The following is a 14,260-nucleotide window of genomic DNA, read 5'->3' as shown; positions in this document are numbered from 1 at the left end:
AAATATGCAAGGTCGAATATGAGGAAAAGAAATAGAAGCAGATTAGCATTATCAACACTGTTTTGGTCAGCAAAGAGAGATGGATGTATTGTAACTAATTTAGTGATGAGGAGAGAGCTGCATGTGAAGGCCTTTACAGAGAAATTCTAGAAAATTTTGACCCTATACAGTCCAAGAGTTGGAGGCCCCAAGTAGCTGGGAAGATCGCACTGAGAGGTTGGTCGTAGGTACATAGTCGGGTCCCTTCCCCAACCGGTGTAGTTGTAAAGGCTCTGGAAGCAGGGACGAATTATTTGAAACATTTTTGGCTGAGTTTGGTTCCCAGAATGCTGGAAGCCAGGCAGGAAATGGAACCATTCTTCTCTAGAGAAAGTGAAGTGTATTCTAAAAATGACCTCTGAGTACTAGCATTTTTGGGTCCCCAGTATAGGGGGAAAACTCTCAGTCTGATTTCAGCAGGAAAGGAATTTATGGAAATAGTGTTTAGTGACTTGCTGAATCACTGGAAAGCCTGTAGAACTAGGTTTGAAAAATAGGCAAGAACAAGGGAGGCCAGCTGGCCAAGACAGCCCTCAGATCACTCAAGAAGGCCGGCATGGTGCTGCCCCTGAGCACGGGTTGCCCAGTTTTGCATTGTCACCACCAGCACTTTTTTTTTTATAAATTTATTTTTATTTATTTTTGGCTGCGTTGGGTCTTCATTGTTGCGTGTGGGCTTTCTCTAGTTGCGGCGAGCGGGGGCTACCCTTCGTTGAGGTACATGGGCTTTTCATTGCAGTGTGGAGCACTGCTCTTGTTTCATTGCTCTTGTTGTGGAGCACGGGCTCTAGGCACGCGGGCCCAGTAGTTGTGGCTCACGGGCTTAGTTGCTCCACGGCATGTGGGATCTCCCTGGACCAGGGCTTGAACCCATGTCCCCTGCATTGGCAGGCAGAGTCTTAACCACTGTGCCACCAGGGAAGTCCCACCACCAGCATTTAAATGAGGGAGCTACTGCACCGTTGCTACTGCTGATGCCACCAGCTTCCATGTAAATGTATTTGCTTCCTCCTTGCTCTTTCCAGATGCTGCCTTTCAGTTCAGAGTCCAGGATGTGCACATCTCATTGGCTGAGGAGCAGGTAATGTCTGTGCCCTATCTGTAAGAATAGCTGGTTAATTGACAGTGTGGCACTTTTAGGCCTCTATTGTAGAAGGCAGGTTCTGTATAAGGCAAAGAATTTCCCTGGATATATGAAGAGACTACACAGATGCTAGGCAGTGAAGATTATATTTCCCCCTATGTCCAGTTTCCCCAGGTAAACCAATGGGTCCCCACCCAGTCCCCTTCAGGAAAGTCTACTTAGTAGTCACCAGGCCCTGCCCCCACCCAGGCACTAAATGTAAAAGGATGGCCAGTGATAGCAGACATATGAGAAAAAGCCTTCCATGTGAGAAGGACAGTGCACACAAGAAACGGAAGAAAAGTAAATTGAGAAATTTACTTTTTCATTTCATTTCATTCATTTTCATTGAATATGAAAATAACACTTTTAGGACTTCCCTGGTGGTCCAGAGGTTAAGACTCCATGATCCCAGTGCAGGGAGCCCAGGTTCGAACCCTGGTCAGGGAACCAGATCCTGCATGCCACAACTAAGAGCCTGCATGCTGCAGCTAAAGAGCCTACATGCCACAACTAAAGATTCTGCATGTGGCAACAAAGATCCCGCGTGCTGCAACTAAGACCCAGCACAGCCAAATAATTTTTTTTTAAAAATGAAAGTAGTATTAAAAAAAAGAACACTTTCAAATTAGTTTAATAATAGCAGGGATAAGACAAAATATCATAGTCATGAAACAAGAACAGATTTTTTTTTTTAATGGAAGAAACAATGAGAGGACACAAATTTTTTTCAAAATTGAGTTCAAGAATAAATAGGGGGCTTCCCTGGTGGCACAGTGGTTGAGAGTCCACCTGCCAATGCAGGGGACACGGGTTCGTGCCCCGGTCTGGGAGGATCCCAGATGCCACGGAGCGGCTGGGCCTGTGAGCCATGGCTGCTGAGCCTGAGTGTCCGGAGTCTGTGCTCTGCAACGGGAGAGGCTACAACAGTGAGAGGCCCGTGTACTGCAAAAAAAAAAAAAAGAATAAATAGGAAAAATTAAATAGTCTGGTTTGAAAATAAAGGTCAAAGATTTTCCCAAGTACCTAAATGAAAAAGAAATGGGGGGTGTGAGAGAAGAGATAAGAAACTATTGAGGGAGTACAGTATCCAATAAATAAAACATTTACAAAATGAAAGAAAAAAGGAAGAAAAGGAAATATCAAAACAAATAATGAAATAACATTTCACTTAACTGAAAGAGGTATGTTTTTATGTTGAAAAGGCCTATTGGGTGTCCAATACAAGGACTATAAAAAGACTCGCACAGAGGCCACTCCAGTACTGAAAAGATGATCCTAAAATATTACTGGAAAAGAACTTGTATAAAAGATCAGGAATCAGAATATCATTGGACCTTTCAATTCCAACAGTAGAAGCTAGAAGATAATGAAATAATACCTTAAAAATTCTAGTGGTAAATGTCTTACTACCTAGAATTTTATACCCAGCCAAACCATCAGTCAGATTAAGGCTAGATGTGCCAAGACTCAAAACTTTAACACTTAGGTACTTTTCTTAGGCAGTTGCTGAATGAGGATAGTGGTCCATTAAAATGAGGGAATAAACTAAGAAAGAGAAAGATAATGAGATCTGGGAAGCATGGCATTCATCCCAGGAGAGGAGGGAAGGAAATGTCAGGATGATGATGGTGATGATGTCTTTCTGGAGGTGCCTGTGCAGTAGACCTGGAGATCAGCAGGGCTGGATTGGAGCATGAAGATGGAGAGAAGTCTCCAGGAGAGAGAAATGGAATGGGCACCTGTTACTTTTGACCATGTGAGAAACAGGAATGAGAAAAGTGTTTTTGTTTGTTTGTTTGTTTGCTTCTCTTGTTGAATTTAGAAGGAATTATGGGTAGGTATATAGAAACTAAGCAATCGAAAAGAAGCAGTTATTAACTCCAGGAAAAATAAAAGTAAGCAACTGAGCAAATACAGCCGTAGTAATGTAAATCCTGATGTATATATGTGATATAACTGTGACATACACTTATACATCTATCCATGCATAGTTACATAAAATAGGGCAAGGGAAGTGGGGAGACACTTACTGGAAGCATGCTTACTTCTCATCTTCCAAAACAGAACTTCAACAGAGAATATCTAAGATTGATAAATCAAGAAATAGCGCATAAGCATGTTATTTAGGAACATGGAAATACTGGAGGAAACAGTGCTATGAATTGAAAGTGATTGCTCCTGGGAATGGAGAAGATGAAATAAAGCACTACTGTTTGGTTTTGTTTTTTCCTTAAATGCCTGAAGGTACTATTTGCTTTAACGAGTGTATGCATTACTTTGGTAAAAAAAAATAAGTGAAAAGCTAAATAAAGAGCAGAGTAATGAGTATCTTTGTACCACAGGTTTTCCTTCTCACAGATGGTAAAAATCACTTCTCAATGTTTCTTGTACCACTTGTTTTCCTGTTCAGATGTAGTTGACATTCTCTATTAAAGGCTAAGGATCATAAAGTTAAATAAGGTGCAGTCCCTGGCCTGAAACACTTGTGTCTTAGTGGGTGGTGTATCAGGAGACTTTAAAAAATCAAGATGTTCTTTATGATTGCCTTTTGGGGACTAAGAATGTGGGGGGAGTGTTGGGGACTGTAAGAGAAAGAGTGGATGCCCATAGCTCACAGGAATGGGAAATTCACAGGGCTTGCTGAAGGAACAATGATTAGAGAGGGCTGGTGGAAGTGTGAGAAGACCTGGGGCTCAGCAGAGGAAAATCCCTTCTGCTGCTGGACAGCCATCCATTTGCAAATGTTGAAAGAGAGAATACGGAGCCCAACAGTATGAATATTTTCTGGTTTACCCACCTTTTTTTAATTCCTGAAACGGTTCTACCAGTTTCCATTGCTTCTACCAACACAAGGATGTCTGTTTTAACTGTAGCACCATTAACAGTGGGAGGACTGACATCCCTAGAATTTTTCCTAATAGGTATAAAATGATGCAGTGTTGTTTTGATTTGTATGTTTTTTGTTGCTTATTACACCCACGATTGTTGTAACACTAGTTAGGCTTTTTCTTGCATTTGTGCTCTGTTGAAACTTTTTTTTTTTTACTCCAACATATCCATTCTTTTAAACCTATTTTAACAAAAGTTTCATCAAAAAATTTTCAAAATCAGTTACTTTGTCAGAAAACTTCAAACTGACCGTCCCTCGCTTTTTATTCCCAGCACAGCTGGTGTTAGAAGGTAATAATGCAAAGTGAAATCAATTTCTTGAAAGTGGAGAATCCCTCTCTTGTTTTTTAATCACCATAAATTACCTGCAGTCCTCTCAAGGGATGCTGTAAAAAGGTAACGTGTCAGGGGATGGGGCGGAGTGTGGACAAACTTCCTGGAAGAGGCAATACCCAGATGCAGTCTTGAAGGAAAAGAAAGAGTTCAGCAGTAGAAAGAGGGATGGGTAGGACTAAGCACAGAGAAGGAGGGAAGAGAATTGTGTGAGGTTTTCAGCAGAAGTTGCCACCTGGTTTCTCCTGAGGCTCCAGAGTGCATTCAAGGTGCGTTAAAGTACTCGCAGCTGGTTCCCCTTTTTTCCCTTCTACTGGAGCTTCAGGTTCAGAGAGTGCAGAGAGGCTGTGCTGTTAACCAGGGAGATGCATCATGCATTTGGGAAATTCTCTTGCCTTGAGAGCAGAGGGAAGTTATTGTGAGGTTTCGAGCAAGAGAGTGTAAGTGTTGTGCTTGCCTGCGTGCACTTTATAGAAACACCTGCATAGGCAAAGTGATCACATTTTAAAGCGAGTGATAATGCAAACAGGACTACATTTTAAGATCAAACTTACTATGTCCAGTTAGGGGATTTATTTCACTTTGCCACAAAAATGAAAAGGGTGACCAAGAAACAAAAGAAGACTTCCTGCCGCAAGGTTTTATCTTTGAACACTTGGTCAGTTTGCGTTTTACTTAACTTTTTTTCCCCTAGTTTGTAAATGAACATTTAAGTAATAATAGATTTATAAGATCTCATTTAGAAATCAGAGGTTTGTTTTTTTAAACAGAGGTCTTCTTAGAAGCCCATATGATTTAAATTAATTAATTAATTTATTTATTTATGGCTGTGTTGGGTCTTCGTTTCTGTGCAAGGGTTTTCTCTAGTTGTGGCAAGCAGGGGCCACTCTTCATCGCAGTGTGCGGTCGTCTCTTGTTGTGGAGCACAGGCTCCAGGCGCCCAGGCTCAGTAATTGTGGCTCACGGGCCCAGTTGCTCCGCGGCATGTGAGATCTTCCCAGACCAGGGCTCGAACCCGTGTCCCCTGCATTGGCAGGCAGATTCTCAACCACTGCGCCACCAGGGAAGCCCGGAATCAGAGGGTTTTAAGTTTAGAGGCATAGATAAAAATAACTTCATTTGAAGGTTATAATGTTTATGTATATTTGTATATGTACATAATTAGTAAAAGAAAACTAAAATTTTTATATAATTAGTAAAAAATTTACATAGTAAAAAAAGCCTTGGAGGGTTGTGGTGTGCATTGACTTAAAATTCTTTCATTTGCTTTTGTCTTAATTTTTGTTGACAAGTTGCCAGAAACATTTGTACAGGGCTCCTGTTTTCAGAACCAGGATAAGTATATAAAAGATTCAAAATGTGTCAGTTGTGAAGTGTTTCATCAAGTGCTTTATGTCAGGTTGGCACGGGAGGTCCCCTGCCTCTCCTGAACATAAGTAGATTGTTTCACGCTTCATCATCCACCCTCCACCTTTCTTTTCTTTTTTTTCTGGTTCTGTAAGCACTGGAGTCAAATCTCTTCAGATGTGAGCTGTTCCCTGCACTGCATCCTTTCCCTCCCTCCTTCTTATTCAGTGCCTGTCTTATTGTGTTTGTGCTCCCGACCGCCCGCAGAGTCTGGAAGAATTCATGAACCAGTGGGGGGGGCTACCATTGGGGTTGGGATATCTTGAAGGAAAGATGTATTTTTCACTTTTTTAGCACTATTTCAGTTTTGTTTTTTTTTTTTAACAAAGCGTATTCATTTTTTAAAAACAACTGAAAAGGGGGCAGCAAAGTGGAGACTTCGTATGGGAGAAAAATTATTTGATGGTAAAAGATAAAAATTATTTTGACCATTATTAATTTGATGGCAGTGATCTTTGATTTCTGTTTTCTGTTGTCTCTGCCGCCTGTGCTGTACTAACCTCCCCTCCTTCCCTTTTCCTGTGAATGTGTTTATTTATTTTGCTAGGATTCTTAACAGCAGATTCTATTGTGCATTAGTTATCTCATGTGGTGGTGCCTTATCCAGTTCTGATTCACTTCTTGTTGCTCTTTTAAGAGATTTTCTCATTATTATGGCTATTTTTCAGGTACTTTGATGATGAGTGGACTGAAGAGAGGAGGGTCAAACCGCTCTTATTTTTCACTCACGACTGTTGTGAAGACTCCTTAAGAGAGAACCATGAAGCTGAAATCTATATTAAATTTCAGTGATGGTGACTTTTTTTGACATGTCTCCCTCAACACAGTTTTTATGAGATGACCATAATTACTTTTTAGATTACAGTATAAATTCTATTAATGTATCAGTTAATTTCTAGTTCATCTCAGCTGGAACCGCATGGCTTTTGTTGCAAAGGATTCCATTTCAAGGATACTGAGCTTAGGTGCTTTGAGGGTAAGGATGGATCTCTGTCCTCCAGAACCTAAAATCTAATTGAGGAGGAAAGGCCCCAACCATGTGTAGAGTTAATTTCAGAAAGTAGGAGAAGGAGAGGCATTTTATGGAGGGTGGGTCCTCCGGTGCCAGGAACATGGCTTAGGGATCAGACCCAGCAGTGAGCCAGTCTCTTCTGAGTGGCAGGGTCTTAATACAAACTGCGGGGGATGATACCTGCCTGCAGGTTGATGTGGGGAGTAAAGGAGGTAGTTAGTGCACAGTAGGTGGTACAAGATGGATGCTCAGACTGTAGTTACAGCTGGTGACAGCAGATTTTTGAGAAAGCATGTTCTTGAAGGACAGCCTGGTGAAGCAGACAGGGTAGGAGTCAGGGAATGAGGAAGTCTGGCTTCACATGTGGGCTCAGCCCCGGCCGTTTAACCTTGGTGGACTTAACGGTGGCCCTGAGACACACTCCACGTGGAAAATGAAGGGATCAGGCAAGGTATTCATTCTGATAACTCACAGTTTTAAAGTTCTGAATGTAAGGTCAAGAGGGACACCCTCCATTCCGGTTCAGTCACTGTGGAGCCTTAGGAAAAGGTGCTGGTTTGTGGAGGGCAGACTATTCCCTGCTGTTACAGGAAGAAGGAAGGCTTTTAGGGGTGGGTGCCACTTAATTCTGAGCTCCAGGCCTGAGTCACACAATAATGGGGCTGCAATTGAGGGGCCTCTGAAGTTTCACGAAAGACAAGTGACATGACCACTGCAGCATTTTCAGGAAGTTAATTATCCATATTTTTCCCCACTGGGTGTAGAGATTCATGTCTGGATTGGACTTCAGAAGTGATACTCAGGCTACAAATGGAGGCCTTTTTTCTTTTATAATGTATTTTCAAAATAGTTCTTCTGCCGTAAATCCTCTAACTGCTACCCCAGTATTTATTGAGAGCCCTCCACACAGCGAGCGCTTTGTCAGACACAGTGTGCTCACCTCTCCAAAGGGGAGATACTCACCTCCCAGGGTGCTTGTGAGGGCTGAGAGGATGCACAGGGTCAGAGAGTGGAAAGCATGGCGGAGTCCCACGTTCTCCAGGCTCTGTGGGGAGAGAGTTTATCCTCAGAAATAAGAGTACAGTGAAACAGACAAATAACCCATCTGCAATCTGTATTTAAGGAAACACTAAGGCAATGTGGAATGATTTTATGTTTCAGTTTTTTCCTTTTAAGCTCTTGGTTCTTGGGTGGTATTTTAAAAGCTGCTATGTGAAATATGGTTACTGTTGATATCAATCGTGATTAATATCGTTTAGGATATTAGCGTGTCGTGTGGAAGGAACTTTCTGTTCACCTGTTGTTCTTATGGATGTGGCTTTCTACTCTTCCTAAGCCAACGTTAAATATGCCTCAAGGTGCCCTTTCTTAAATTCTTTTTGGAATATAAATACTCAAATGAGAAAACCATGATGTCTTTGACAAAGCCAGTTGTTCTGTCTTACTGAAGCCTCTGGTTTCCTACACTCCTCTTTTCCTCTTCCAGTTAGATTGTAGGAACCTGAGAGTGGAAATGTTCCTTCTTTGCCTCCCCCTCTGATAGTGACTAGCTCAGGGCAAAGCATTGAACAGTGCTCGAATAGCCCACGCTGGCAGCCTGAAAAGCTGTCCTTAGTGATGCAGATTCTCAGCTGTGGTTCATCATGTGTGGATCAAAGGCAATTTTTCATGGCTTGTATAGTTTAAATCTGACTTAATACAGTTCAGACCATCTCTTTCCTTCCTGCCCTCAGAGAAAGTCAATACTACTAGATTCTTCCTTTCTGGGTTAAATATACAGTTTCAGTTTCTTGAGCCATCGAAAGCTCATAGCACTGTTATAATGCTCTCCAGAGTGTTGGTCTGCAGTCCAAATGGTGACCTTCTTCCACTTTAGCCCGAATCTCTGCAGAAGGAGGGTTGTGAGGACAAAAGGTGAGAAGTACGTGTACATTGGAAAGAGATGTGTTCCAGGAAAGGGCAACGAGTGATGATGACTCAGGCTGTGCTTTGTTTAGGCAGCCTCACCTGACTGCCCACATCACTGCAACCTTGTGAAAGGGTGAAATGGAGACTCTTGGGTATGTCAGTATTAAATATTAAAAAAGCAATATTAAATACAAAGAAATGAGGAAATATAAGCCATTGTGTTAATCATCTGTATTGAGTAATTATTCAAATCCTGTAAATACTGCTAACCTTACAATCTTCAGTAATCTATACTTTATGTAGCCCTCTTTGATTCCATTTTAATCAGGGGATTTAGCATAAGGTCATCTTATTGGAAGGACCTGATATCTGTTGAATTTTGACTTGTTTGGTGATTTGAATGGTTGGAGGTTTAACATGGTGCAGTCTTTAATAATTAGTAGTCAAAATCATACTACATACCCAGATCATATTTTATTTTATTTTTTTAGTAACAGGATGATGTTTCTTTTTTTCTCCTAAGTTTTTTCTTCTGATTATAAAAGTTATAGTACTCATTTTAGAAAATAAATAATATAGACAAATACCAAAAAGAAAGAAAAAAAGAAATTATTCATAATCTAACTATGTAACAACAAGCATTATAAATCCTTTGGTGAGCTTCCTTTGGCTTGTTTATATATCTTTACATAACTTTAAAAAGCATAGCTAAATTTATAATGTATATATCATTTTGTTTGTATCCTGAATTCTTCTGAAGCTGGGCTTGTTTGTGCCCAGTTACATTCAATAGGATGCACTGTATAAAAAAATTTTTTTTAAGTTAGTCCATGGTCAAATCAGTTAAGAAATATCTTAGTTTAATAGTAAGTGTTGGGTTTTTGTTTTTCTTGTTATTTTTTTAAACTGTAGATTTCATGGAGCCTTAATATACTAACATATATATCATGTCGTAACAGAGGTGATAGTGTGTCCCTGCCTTATTTACTTATGGAACCCTTTCTTATGAATTAATAACTTGGATTTGAAGCACAATTCAGGGAAAGTTGATAAGCCTTTCCCCCTGTATAGTAGACATTTATCGGTTGTCTCCCCTGACATCCATTTCTCACATGCCCTTCCCCAGATCCTGTTTGGTAATAGGATGATCAGTACTAGATCACAGTTTGCAGGATTGATGAATAACTTTTTAATGGATTTTAAATGAATATGAATGTACAAATTAGTATTTTCAAAACACTCACTACCTTCGTGGATCTAGTCTGCTCTCTTGATATCCTGGGTGCCGGCCGTGGAAACTCCATGCCCCTGATGAGTTGGTGAGCTCTGATTTCTTTTCCATGAAAGTGTTCATTTGCTGCACCTCAAACACTATTTTTCCCCTAATAATCCTGGTTCACTGTTACCTTCTACTTATTACCTTTTACCCTGCTTTTTACCTTTTACCTCCCTACTTCAAGCTCCTCACACCTAGCTCTTTGGCATTATATTAATTGCTTATTGCGTAAATTTTGTCATATTTAAATATAAGTGTTCGAATTTATTCTATTCTCCTTTACTTTGCCAGCTATGGAGTCGTTTCCGTACCCATCAGTAATTCTACCATGTATCTTGCTCCATGCGTTTTTAATTTTATCACCCCACTTCTGCCATCAAGCTCACTGCCAAATTTTCCTATTGTTTCCTTCACCCGCAACTATGCAAAGTATCTTCAAGCCTTACTAGGCCTTTGAAATGGAACTTTCTTCGTTGAACTTTTTTAGTTTGGAGGGTGGGTGGGAGGCAAATGTTATTATCTCTTTTGGTCCTCACTCTGTCCAAACAAGCACTTGTTTAAAAAATATTTATTTATTTAATTTATTTATTTTCCTTATTTATTTATTTTTTGGCTGCGTCGGGTCTTAGTTGCGGCACATGGGATCTTCGTTGAGGCAGGCAGGATCTTTTCGTTATGGTGCGCATTCTCTTTGTTGCGGCGCTCAGGTTTCTCTACTTGTGGCGCTTGGGCTTCTCTGTAGTTGTAGTGTGCAGGTTTTCTCTCTCTGGCTGTGGCACGCAGGCTCCAGAGTGCGTGGGCTCTCTCATTGAGGTGTGCAAGCTCAGTAGTTGTGGCGAGCGGGCTTAGTTGCCCCGCGGCATATTGGATGTTAGTTCTCCCACCAGGGATCGAACCCGCATCCCCTGCGTTGGAAGGCGGATTCTTTACCGCTGGACCACCAGGGAGGTCTCCAGACAAGCACATTTTAAATTGCTTTCTTATCTCTAAACTCAAATGTAACTTTATCCTGTTATGTATATTTTGTATCCATAACTTCTTTTTTCACTTTGGTAATTCCAGGGCAAGTTATCTGCATCTACTTTGTCTCCATCAGTGCTGTCTTTTTTAGGTAGTGAACATTTGGAGAGCAGGAACTAGATTTATCAACTCCTCTCTTCTCAGTCCTTCCTGCTTTTTGTTGAAGGGATAGAACGGAAATGAAAGAAGGGGGAAAGTCCAGTCTGAAAAGTTATGTGCTGATTCATAAAGCTTAAATTATCCAGAACATTGTACGGAGTCGTTTGTATGTGTTTCAGGCTAACTTGAAAGAGTGAGGCGTCCTTCTATCTGAGATGTTACTTTTATGTAATGTGAGTGAAATTCAGGAAAGCCAAGAAGGGATGTAAAGAGAATTGTTGGCCTTCTTTGGTTATCTTAGCTAATCTAATGTTCAAGTACTGTGGTGTGATATTTCTGTTTTAAAATAAAGTTTCCTGTTACAATCCAAAGCAAAAATATTTATGGGTATTTTAAATCTGTGTATACAACTTCATAAACTATTTACATTGACATTTTCATAAATACTGATGTTGTACATCTGTGGAATCTCGGGGTATTTGTATAGTTATTCATCATCAAAATTCCTTCTATTGCCTGGAAGCATTGAGAGTTGGCCCTGTATTTGAGGCTGTACCAGTTAAGGAATCTAACAACATCCCATTTTGGAATATGGAAGTAATTGATTAGGAATGCTACATCTTTTTAGTGAATGTAACATCGTATTGCAGATTATTTCAGGGCAGGAACTGTAAGTTGTTGGTTTTTTCTTTCCTTCCCACGTCTTCTTGTGTAACCTTTAAACTATTCTTTATGCCCTTGGCATAAAGAAAGTTTCCCATGTTGTTCCTTTCGTTTGGTTCCTTCAATTATTTATTGTTCTCACTTCCTTATCACCCAGTTATTTCTTGGAAAAATTTTATTTTCCCATTTTTTCTGCTTGTTAGTTAATTCATTGTTGAAAATAGATAAAAAGGGAAGATATCAAATGAGCACGTGCATATATTTTATTTGGAGTTTAGGGGAGAGGGTCATGAGAAGAAATTTGGAGGTAACTGCATAGAGATAATAATATTTAAAGCTGTGGGTACCTATGACATCACCAGACAGTAGTGGCTACCATGCAGATATCTCCCGAAGTAATTTCATTATTCTGCTTCATTCAGTTGCACAGGCAGCTGATCCAATGAAGTCAACACCCTGCTCTCCAGAGTTAATATCTTTGCTCCAGTGTACCCAGGCCTGCGATCTCATCCTAATGCACTCGGTGCTCAAATGCATCCTAATGCTGATACCCTTTACAGCCCCTTCCAAAACTCTGAAGACTGGTAAGAGAAGTAAGCCAAGCATACCCCCCTGGAATCACTAGCTTTTGAATGGAGCCCACCAGTGATCCTGAGGAATGAGCCAAAAGAAAGAGGCACCAGAAGTTAAGGAGACCGTGTTCATCATGGAGGCCTAGAGAAGACAGAGTTTCGGGAAGGAGGGGGAGAGGTCAAGAATGTAAATGTCTCAGTGAGCCAGGATGACAGGGACTGTTTTTATACCTGTAGCTTCCCTTGGAGGGAGGGACTGTTTCCCCAAATATCCCTAGCACCAAGTGTGTGGTCTGTGTTCAGAAGAGAATACAGAAAGGCTTAGGGTGATTTAGAGGAGAGGGGGAGGTACTTCTTCTGGAAGAATGGTATTATCAGAAAAAGCTGATAGATTACCTGGTGATAGACCTTGAGTGATGGAAAGACTTTCATCTACTAGACGTTGAACACATCTTCGCCTTTTCTTATAGTTTCCAGGACCTCATGCAACTAGACTGGTATTGGTATTCTAGGTAAATGGATCTCCCATGGACTCAAATAGTACCTAGAGCTGTAAAATTAAATATATAACAAGGATATTTCTTAAATAGTTTACTCTTTCAACAGATGGAGGTGACATGCTGTAAATTTGTATTGCCCTTCTATTCTGTCGTTTTTTACCATATTTAATGATGCTTAGGCAGGTTTGCTGATAATTAGGAGAATTGCTAATAACTGTCAGCATATGTTTGCTCTTTCCATCAACCCCAAGGAGTAGGTTTTAGGTGTTATTGATGTGTCATCATATTACACACATGGATGGCATCTTTATTTTCAACTAGTACTTGAATCAATGCAAAGCATATATGTTTGTATAGATGCTACTCTGTGTCTGAAGTTTCATATTGTGCCTAAAGGGGTTTGTTGCTATAAATAAGGACGGGAAAGAGGAAGGGGAAAAGGAAAAAAGGTCCTCATGACAAGAAAAGAAAATCTGTTATTTAACTTAGTTGTCCATCTTGAACCTCCTCAGTTTTTACAGGTCATTAAACTGTGAGTACTCTCGCCCCTATGTGCCCGTCTATATTTTGAAATTAAAAGATAACATTGAATTATTGTTATAATCAAGATGTAATAGGAGTCTTGGCATTTCTTTAAAATTACAAAGAAATATAGTTATATCTGTATAAGGTTTTTTAAAACCCATTAAAAAACACAGGAAGCATATGAGATGGTTCTGAAAAGGTGTCCTGTAGTAGTGACGACGAAGAGTGGAGATTTTTCAAGTCAGTGCTATTTACTGTATTTTGGTGCTGGCCTTCAGTTTCCTCCTACAATGGATATAACTTCACATATCCTAAAAAAAAGACAGTCCTGCAGTGAACTCTATTCTAAGGGAAAGGAAATGTGGAGAGAGAGTTTTTACCCCAGTGGGATTGGTGCATTGGCCTTTTAGAGAATGTCCGTTCTGGGAATGGTAGGTGATTTATTTGCATTTCTGTGAGCTTGTGAGAAGCATTGCAAACATCTGATTTTCATAAGAATCTATTGAGAATTATTTTGTATGTCAGTGTATTCTTTCTTTGAAAGCTATTTCACTGAAATAAACAGCTTCTTTTCCCCTAGTTCATTACAAAATAGCTCATAAATTGTGGTTTGGGGTTGTCAATTTTTTTTTTTTTTTTTTGAAATGGGCTAGTGTTTATTTTGCATCTTGCTTCAGTTGCCCAGTTTCCTTCCATTTTATAAGGAACACTTCTTGAACCTTGGCTGTGGCCACATGGGCTGCCTTCAGATTCAGCAGTTAGCACATTATTCCACTTGAAGGTTTACAGTTCAAAAGGAGCCTGGACAGTTCCCAGATGTAAAGTCAAATCATAGCAATCTGACGATAGAAGTATCTAGAAAGCTCAAAAGCCAGGTTTAATGGGTAGCTG

General features: G+C 40.2%; 1 protein-coding gene across 34 annotated transcripts in view; it reads left to right on the top strand.

Moving 5' to 3' along the window:
• SIPA1L1 (signal induced proliferation associated 1 like 1) overlaps positions 1-14,260 on the top strand; it is a 500,369-nt gene that overhangs the window by 338,014 nt on the left and 148,095 nt on the right. For 3 of the 34 annotated variants that reach the window (XM_067731500.1, XM_067731552.1, XM_067731568.1), the window contains one exon: positions 1,065-1,120. The exons of 30 other annotated variants lie outside the window; for them this stretch is intronic. The gene's annotated coding sequence lies outside the window, so the exon portion shown is untranslated. Of the gene's footprint in view, positions 1-1,064; positions 1,121-6,568; positions 6,589-14,260 lie in introns of those variants that run through there. One more of the 34 variants, XM_067731517.1, reaches the window with a different exon arrangement.

This window comes from Pseudorca crassidens, chromosome 1 (assembly GCF_039906515.1).
Source record: "Pseudorca crassidens isolate mPseCra1 chromosome 1, mPseCra1.hap1, whole genome shotgun sequence".
Taxonomy (NCBI): Eukaryota; Metazoa; Chordata; class Mammalia; order Artiodactyla; family Delphinidae; genus Pseudorca; species Pseudorca crassidens.
The sequence above is the reverse complement of the archived record's forward strand: the minus strand, read 5'-3'. Positions and strand labels throughout refer to the sequence as shown.